The sequence below is a fragment of the Arachis hypogaea genome, chromosome 13 (assembly GCF_003086295.3).
Source record: "Arachis hypogaea cultivar Tifrunner chromosome 13, arahy.Tifrunner.gnm2.J5K5, whole genome shotgun sequence".
NCBI classification, from domain to species: domain Eukaryota; kingdom Viridiplantae; phylum Streptophyta; class Magnoliopsida; order Fabales; family Fabaceae; genus Arachis; species Arachis hypogaea.
In genome coordinates, this window is record NC_092048.1 from 117,614,637 (window position 1) to 117,624,757 (window position 10,121).

Consider the following 10,121-nt stretch of genomic DNA (forward strand, 5'->3'; position numbering starts at 1 on the left):
GGGAAAATGCTATTGAAACTTATATAAAATCCGAGACTTTGTTTGAACGTTATTTTAAAAATAATGAATTAGGCTTTGAATTAAATTATTGATAAATGAATTATGTTTGAACTTATTTTATTAAGAAAATTATTATATTTTGAATGTAATTTATTTAAGAAAAGAATTAGGTTTTAAAGTCGATTTAAAGATGAAAATTCTTATGTTTTGAAATTTGATTTAAGTAAACAGATTTGGAGGAGTTTTAGTGGATTTAAAAGAAACTTAAAATTTTGATTAACTAATTTCACTTGACGCCGTTTTAGAAAAAGTTTGAAGTATTCTCTAAAACTTTGACTTAGCAAAACTAAAATAATTTTCGAGCCTTTAGAAATAGATTTAAGAATGAAATTGAAATGAGTTTTTGGTTTAAATGATTTGGTGTTGGTTTAAGTAAGTGGGCTTTGAAATTGGTTCGGAATATTTGATTACATGACTTAGTTTTATTTTAAATTCTATTTTATTTATTCAAATAAAAAAGCTAAGATTTTAGAGGTTTTCAATGAATTTAAGAAAATGAGTTAGGTTATTCTCCCCTAAAGTCTTGAGATTCTGCTGAGAAATTTTATGACCAAATCCTGATTTAGAATGAACGATTTTTTATGACTTTTAGAAGAGAATCACAATTGACATGATTTTGAAATGTTTGGAATTTTCGGAAAATGTTACCAAAGAAATGGGTTTTGATTTTGAAGGAAATTGATTTGAGAAATTAGAAATTGATGATAAGTTTTGGAACTTGGAGATGAATGAGAGATTGTTGGTTATTGAAAGAGTGTGCATGGCACTATATTCCTGGCATGGCAGATCTTCTACTACAAGAGTGTACGCGACACTATATCCGTGGGTGAGTGTGCAGGACGCTATATCCCTAGCGTGGCAGATTAATATAATTAATTTTAATTAAGTAATCAAATAAATTGAATATAAATATGTCTAATCTAATTGTATAAAAAAATAGTAGATTTTTTACCATTAGACATATTATATATATATATATATATATATATATATATATATATATATATATATATTAGGGATAAAACGTCACCTTAAAATGAGATTATTATTATTATTAACGATGTAAGACCCAAAACTTTTGAAAAATTCTATTTTTAACTAATTTCAAATCATATATTTATCTACAGTTTTAATTTCAAAAATTATTTTATTGAAAATAATTAAAGGAAGTTTTGATTAATTGGATTTGAAATAAATTAAGAATTTTTATTCAAACTCTATAATTATGGATTATTTTTCTATTTACAATTTAAAGTTTTAGAAATTCAAAAATAACGAGATTTGGCTATTTAAATTAGAATTTTATCTAATTTTATAATTATTGAATTATTTTCTATATTTAAATTATAAATTTGGTATTTATAAACTAATAAGAATTTTATATAATTTTGGCTAAATAATTAATATTTTTACCATTTAAAACTTATGTTTTGGGAATAAATAAAATTAATTATATTATCTTATATTTTTAATTAGAGTATTTGATTGAGAGTTAAATTACTATTTTGATACAATAAATAATATTTTAAAATAATTTTTAAAGATTTAATTAGATTTCAAAATTGATACTCTAGACCTCAATTTTATTAAAATTACCCTAATCTAATTAAACCTAAAATTCCCAAATTGAAACCCTAACCCTACCACAACACAACACTCTCACACACACATTCCCCCAACCCAAACTCTAGCCACCACTAACCCTTACCCAACGGCAGAAAGAAAGAACGAAAGAAAGAAAGGGAAGAGAGGAGAGGAGAGTGCGGGTAAGGGAGAAGGGGGAAGGAGAGGGAAGCGGTGCGGTGGGTTTCACTGCCACTGCCGCCACCGTTGTTGGAAAAGGATAGAGGAGATCCGAGAGAGGAGAGCGCCGGTAGAGGAGGGAGGAGCTCGCACCATCCTCGCGAACCGCCGTGCCTTCACGTCCGTTGTCGTCTTTGCGGGTCCCTGTCGCCGCCACTGCTGCCCGTGAAGCCATTGCCGTCGCGGGTCAGATCTAAGGCGAGAGAGAAGGCCACGAAGGAAGAGGGAACCACGCCGTCCAGTCGCTGTCGTCCATGCTCGTCGCCGCCTTTGTCATCACCGCGTTCTGCTGCATGTGACGCTGCCATGCGTCCGCCCTTCTGCCAGACGCCGTCGCCGTTCGCGAAGAGGGAAAGAGAGGGAGCTCGCGCTGCCTTCTCATCAGATCCACTGTTCCTCGCTGTGACCGAGCCTCTGCCGCCGAGAAACGTTACTGCCGCCACTGAGATCCACTGCCGGTAAGAGTTTTACGTTGGTTTTCATCCCTTTTGAGTTTTCGAAAGCTTTATCGTCACTGCATGTTTGTTACAGTTGCCGTCACCAGGGTTTTTGCTTACTGCTGTCGCTTGAGGTTATTGTCAGAGCTACTGCAGGCAGCAGATTCAGAGTTTTGGTCCTTTCTTTTTGTCATTATAGTAAGTATTTATGTTTCGAAAACTCCTGCATTAGTATTCTATTATGTTTGGTTATAAACTTTGAAGTTCTAGTAACGTAGGGTCATGTTCTAAGCGTTGCATATCACTTTTGAGTTGTTGTGATTACTGCAAAAGTGATCAGGGGCTGAGTTTGCGGTTCTGTTGGCTTCTGGCTGAGAGAAAAGAGTTCTGTTGATGCGTTTGGGTTATGGTTTTGACTTGTCGAGGCAGTGACTTTTCTAAATGCTTATTTATTTAAAATTTGAATTGTTATAAATAGATATGATGTGTGAAATGCCTTTCTAGTGATTATGTAAGTCTTATGAATTGTTTGGTTTGTCTTGAATGAATATGGGTGTCTGTTTGATTTTACTATTGACTGATTTTATTAAATTGGAGATTTCTGGATTGGTTGATTTGAAATAATTTTGATAGTCTGAAAGTCTAAATTTTGTTTTATTGAAAACTGATTTGGTCTTGAACCCGTTAGAAAGGGTTGAGGATTGGTTTGGTTGGGACTCAAAAAGGGTGGCAAAGTCCAAGTTTTAGGGGAGATGCTATTGAAACTTATATAAAATTCGAGACTTTGTTTGAACGTTATTTTAAAAATAATAATTATGCTTTGAATTGAATTATTGATAAATAAATTATGTTTGAACTTATTTTATTAAGAAAATTATTATATTTTGAATGTAATTTATTTAAGAAAAGAATTAGGTTTTAAAGTCGATTTAAAGATGAAAATTCTTATGTTTTGGAATTTGATTTAAGTAAATAGATTTGGAGGAGTTTAGTGGATTTAAAAGAAACTTGAGTTTTGATTGACTAATTTCACTTGACGCCGTTTTAGAAAAAGTTTGAAGTATTCTCTAAAACTTTGACTTAGCAAAACTGAAACAATTTCGAGCCTTTAGAAATAGATTTAAGAATGAAATTGAAATTAGTTTTTGGTTTAAATGATTTGGTGTTGGTTTAAGTAAGTGGGCTTTGAAATTGGTTCGGAATATTTGGCTACATGACTTAATTTTATTTTAAATTCTATTTTATTTATTCAAATAAAAAAGCTAAGATTTTAGAGGTTTTCAATGAATTTAAGAAAATGAGTTAGATTATTCTTCCCTAAAGTCTTGAGATTCTGCTAAAAAATTTTATGACCAAATCCTGATTTAGAATGAATGATTTTTTATGACTTTTAGAAGAGAATCACAATTGACATGATTTTGAAATGTTTGGAATTTTCGAAAAATATTATCAAAGAAATGGGTTTTGATTTTGAAGGAAATTGATTTGAGAAATTAGAAATTGATGATAAGTTTTGGAACTTGGAGATGAATGAGAGACTGTTGGTTATTGAAAGAGTGTGCAGGGTACTATATCCCTGGCATGGCAGATCTTCTACTGTAAGAGTGTATTCGGCACTATATCCGTGGGTGAGAGTGTGCAGGACGCTATATCCCTGGCGTGGCAGATATTCTGCTACAAGAGTATGCCCGACACTATATCCGTGGGTTATGTAAAGTCGGAGGTAGATAATCCCGCTCACATCCTTTCGGATCACAAGAGTGTCTCCGGCACTATATCCGTGGGTAGTGTGCCTGGCACTATATCCATGGGGATCCCACTTATATTCGTGACCGAAAGGCGACATTCCCATGGGTAGTGTGAACCGACAATGTGATATCACATCCAGTAGGACAGACATTCATCATATGCATCTATGTGACATTGTTTGGGTGTGCATATTATAATTAGTTTGTATATGTGAATAATTTTGTTTAATTTCTAATTGCCATACTTGATGTAACTGCTTTGATTGTGTTTGAACCTCTTTACTTGTGTTTGTGTTTGAAATTGTTTGGATTGTGGTGTTTTGGATGCTGATTGAGTTGTTTGGGTTTGAGGCCGTGACTGGTATGTTTGAGGTCTAGTTCTGTATAAAGTATTTGACTAGTTCAGCATAGACTTAATGAACCTATGCTTGGAATAGGATGATCATTTATACTGCGTAGGTAACTTCTTTTATATTTATGGTCTAGTAAAGTATGAAAAATCAAACTCTTACAGCATAGACTTAATTAAACCTATACTTGGGACATGTTGGTCATTCATACTATCTAAGAAAGATTTTAAGATTTTTACAACAGAGAAAAAAGTTTTCTAAATTTTGGATAATTAGTTGATTTCTCTTTTAAAACGGATTTTTGAATGTTAACTCTTTGTTTATAAAAGGACACGTAAGACGAGCAATGATCAATGTACTTTAAAAATAATTTTATTTACGTATCTTATTATAGCAATTCTGTAACCCTATAGCGAGAATCAGCGAGGACGATGTTCTCACTCTTCTACAAGTTTTTTCTTTTCAGGATATGGGCAATGAAGTTTCAGAAGAGTTATTTCATTTTTTTTATTCGATATTTTTCTATTATCTTAGTTATTATTTTTCCTTGCGTGTGTTTGAACAGGCTCCTATTTTACTATTAAATATGTTTAGAATTGTCGTAATATCCAAGCTATCAGAGTGGCGCTGCTGGAAGCGTGACATTCTTATAGTGAAGATGTTACAAATGACATATAAATATTAAAATTATATTAATGCATTAATTGAAATATATTATTAGACTGAAAAGTTGTAAGAATTAAAATAATTGAAATTTATTAACTTTAATTAGTTAAATTAGCATAAAATAAGAAAGAGATGATTAATCAGATTAAATAAATTAAAAAATATTACTGAGCAAAGCAAATGTCACAATAATTATATTACTAATTTAAAAAAAATCAATTCAATCCATTCAAATTTTTATTTAAAATAGACAATTAAAGATCACCAATGAATAAAAATGAATGTGATATAATAAAGAATAATTTTGGTAGTATAAATAATTAAATTAAATTATTATATATAATTTTTATTTTTTACCTTATTATAATTTAAGTTAACATTAAAGTTAAAAAACTAATTTTAAATAGCACTCATTTGTATTTTACAACATAATTAAAGCACAATTCATATTTTTTTTATTTTGTGATTAATCAATATTTTTAAAATTTTTTGGTTAAGTCTTCTGCATTTTATGATTGATAAATTTTCTCTACAAAATACAAATTTGTGATGAATTATTACAATCATAATTAATTAAGAAAATCAAGAAAAAATTATTAAAAAAATCAAATAAAAGATAAAAAATAGTGGAAAATTTTATTTTGAAACTAAAAATTTGTCAATTGTGCTAGAAATTCTAAAAAATTGTATCTTATTATATAATCAATTTTGTTATTCACTTCAACTTCATTATCCCTTTGTATCCAAAAAAGTATATAATGTCACACTTACTTCAAAAAAGATGAAACTCTTCAAATACTCGATATAATGTATAATTTAAGAACAATAAGATAAAAAATATCTCGAATTTTATAATAGTATTTGAAATTTTCAATGACGATAATACAAAGAGCTTAAATCTACTAAATGAATTCAATAGTTACCCTTTGCACATCTTATTTAAATTTGAATTTTAAAATTTAATTTGTATCTTCTTTTTTTCTTAATATAAATTATTTTTGACAAAAAATAAAAAAGATCTATTAGACCAATATTTTATCAAAGAATTATTATAAAGAGGTTTATAATTAGAGAAGAAAATAATAAAAGTATTAATAATATTAAAGAAAAAGAAATGAAGCTCATATTAAAGAATGTTAGAAAAAAATAATAAAATTCGTATTAATAATAATAATGCTGAGAAATGATGTTGCTGCTTTAGGCTTCTAGCTTCCATCTTTGGCCATCATTTTTTTTCTTTCTTTGCTTTTTATTTAAATTATCAAGTCATAAAAAAATAAAGAACAATTCAAGAAAATGAAAACAGTAAGATCAATAGTAACTATACAAATCAAAATACATAGGAGAAAAATAAACTATTATATGATAGAATTAATATGAGTATATTTCATCATTAAATAAACAAAGTTAACGCACAACAAAATTATACGTAAAGAGAAAAAAAAAAGAGTTAAAATATCCAAAGTAATAAAAAGATTATTTTTACAATTTTATTCTTTCATGTTTATATATATAGAAGACTATAAAATAATGAACTTTTAACTAAATTAAATTGTATTTATTATTATTAGGAATGGTAAGAGAGAACAGTAGAGAAAAGGTTTGTGTGTATTCAAGTTGTGTAGAATACTAGAATGATACAATATAAAAGGGGATTTATAGGTACTAAGAGAATTGAAATAATAAAAACGTAGTATCCTATAATAAATATTCAGATATATTAAATAATGCTAATTGATATAATTGATTCTAATTATACTCTAACATCCCTCCTCATCACTAGAGTTTGAAACTTATTTGAAGCAACTAAATAAAAAAATGCATAAACTGATAGAACGGGTGCAGATAGAACTGCCACAAGGAACTGCAGACGGAACTGCCACAAGGAAACGCAGATGAAACTACCGGAAGAAAGTGCAGACGAATTAAAACTACCGGAAGGGAACACAGACAGAACTGCCAAAAGAGAACACAGATGAAACTGTTGCAAGAATGGTCAATTGCCTAAAAACTGCTGAAAAGATGGTGAACTGCCAGAAAACTGTTGAAAAGTGACAAAGTGCAAAGAGATGACAAACTATCCGAAGGTGACAGAAAACATATGGTTTTTCAATGAGAATAAGTAAGTAGTGGATTAGCTCATCGGTGAGGTCAGAAAAGTATCAAAGCATTGACAAAAGAGAAGAAAAAAAATGGCACAGAAAAAAACTATGAAAAATATGGTGATTTCACCCGAAGAAAATAACTTATTCTTGAGGAGGATACTATAGATCTAATACCATGTTAGAAAGGAGAGAGGGAGCAATAGGAAGAATGTTTGTGAGTATTCAAGTTGTGTAGAATGATACAATATAGAAGTGTATTTATAGGTGATAGGAGAATCGAAATAATAAAGACATAATATCCTATAATAAATATTCAGATATATTAAATAATGCTAATTGATCTAATTGATTCTAATTATACTCTAACAGTTATATTCAATTAATTGATATACATGATATTAAATTGTGTGATATTTAAATATCTAATCAAATTAATTAGTTGATATAATTAGACCATCATAATGAATTATATTTAATGAGTTAAAAGAAATAAATTAGGAAACACTCTCAGAAGTATACCATGTCAGTTTTATCATTAAGTGCAAAAACTCGATTTTTATATAATAGAATAGATAGATAGATTATTTAAATTTAACAATTTTGTTTGGTGATTATTTAAATTTAGATAGAAATTCAAGTGTAGTCAACTTCACGTAAAATTGATAATTAAGAGTCATTAGATAAAAATTTAATTAAATCAGTCAAATTATTTAATCACTTTCAACTATTAACTACTGCACTTAAATTTTCACCTAAATTTAACATTTGACAATTAGAGTGCAATCTTTTGTTACGTAAATAAATTAAAAATACCTCAAAATTACATGTTTTCAAAATCAAATTCGAAGATATGAAATTTTTATTATTATTATTTATATAAGTTATCCTAGCAAACCTAACTTTAAGTTTAAATATAAATTTCATAATCTAAAATGATTACATTATCACATGTGAGTTAGTGTATATTTTGGATTAAAGTTTATAAGAAGGAGTTTATATTAAATAAATTTTTTTATTTTTATATAAAAATGAATTATAATAAAATAAATATTATTTAGATCGTTTTATTTAAAATTATATTTAAACAAAAATTATTAAAAAAATACATGAATTTATATTATTTAAAATTATATTTTTTACTATTTTTTGCTATAATTTTTTTTGAAAAGAACTTAAATTTAAATTTTTGTATTAAAATTTAATATTCTTTTAGGTACTCTTTTTGAGTATTTTTTTTATTTAATTTGGTTTTTCTAATAGGATTAATAATTCATATTATAAAAAATTAACAACAATGAATAAAGTACATTTTAATTCAAGAATTCATAATAAAAATTATACAAAATAAAAAAATAATAAAAGAAAGTTCCATAAAAAATTGTATTAGTAAAAATGATTAAAATTTTTATATGGATGATGAGTATTAAAAATTCTATATATATAAAGAAAAGACAACGGTATACATCACATAAAAATAAAGAACAAAGTTGATAAATAAAAAAAATTTAATTATTTATCAAACTGTAATTATTGAACGCAAAAATTAAAATATAAACTAGAGTTAAAATATAGAATCATATTTACGTAAAAATTGAGACTTTTCAGACAATTAAATTATGTTTTTAGTAATTTAAACGTTAAATCAAACTTCAAATACTTACATTTAGGAAAAAAAATATAAATCATTCTAGATTAAGACGATTTATTCACAAAAGCTAAAATACAATAATCTCTGTAACTATTTATGTGCAATATTTAAAACACATCAAATTAGAACTATTTATGTGTAATAAATAAAATTTATCAACTTAAGACGACTTGTAAAAAAAAATGATAACACAGTAAATATTTTCAATAGTTAATTTATTTGAATTGAGAATATTTCTACATGAATTGTTTTTCAATGAGATACATGAATAAAAAACATGAGACTTCTACACGTTTTGGGATTACGAAAAAGGATTTGAATCTTCTAAATTTTAAATTTTATTTTAGAGGGTAAAATATAATTTTTTATTATTTATTTTATAGGTGGAACCAGGAGAAAATATGAGAAAGAAACTATTTAAGAATAAGAGATCACACTTTATTTTCTAAAATGAAAATTCAAAATTTAGAAGATCCAAATTTTATAAAAAATAAAAAAGATAATTCTACCTACTTTGACATGCATGTGCCATGGTAGCATATGGATGGATCATAGATATATTATTGTTATAATATACCTATCATTTATGGATAAATAATAAATATATAAATTTAAGATTTAAAATTTAAAATTTAAAATTTAAAATTTATAATATATTATTATAATATATTTATCATTTATCCGTCTATTAACATAACAAATATATATTAAAATAGATAAAATTAAATGTTTTTTATGATCCTAAAATATAGGATAAATTGTTTGCCCTTTAAATTTACGCAATTGCATTCTTTTAAATATGAAGACGTAATATCTATAGAGACTGCTACTAGTAATAGCGGTTTACATAAACACATAATCCGCTATAGCTAGTCGCGAATTACATGCAAATGGGGAACACAACCGCTAGAGGCTATCGCTGTTTATTGATGCTTGGCTATAAATCGCTATTGGCAGTAGCGGTTTATGTGTATTGAGAGACGTGCGTAAACCGCTGGAGGCTGTAGTGGTTTATGTAGAGAGTGAATGCCTATATAAATTATATTTAATCTATCTTTATCTAATTCTAATAATTATTATTCCTATCATTTTATTTTAAATTATATTCATTAATATTAATTAAGAATATTATTACCATTTAAAGTTTATTTCTAACAAATAATATTACTATTCAAAATCTAATAATAAACAACAATAATTCTTTCATTTCTAATCTAACATGAAAATTTTTAAATTAAGTAAAAATTAATGAACTAACCTCCTTATTAATGTGTCTATTAAAATAGATGAAATCGTTTAGTCAA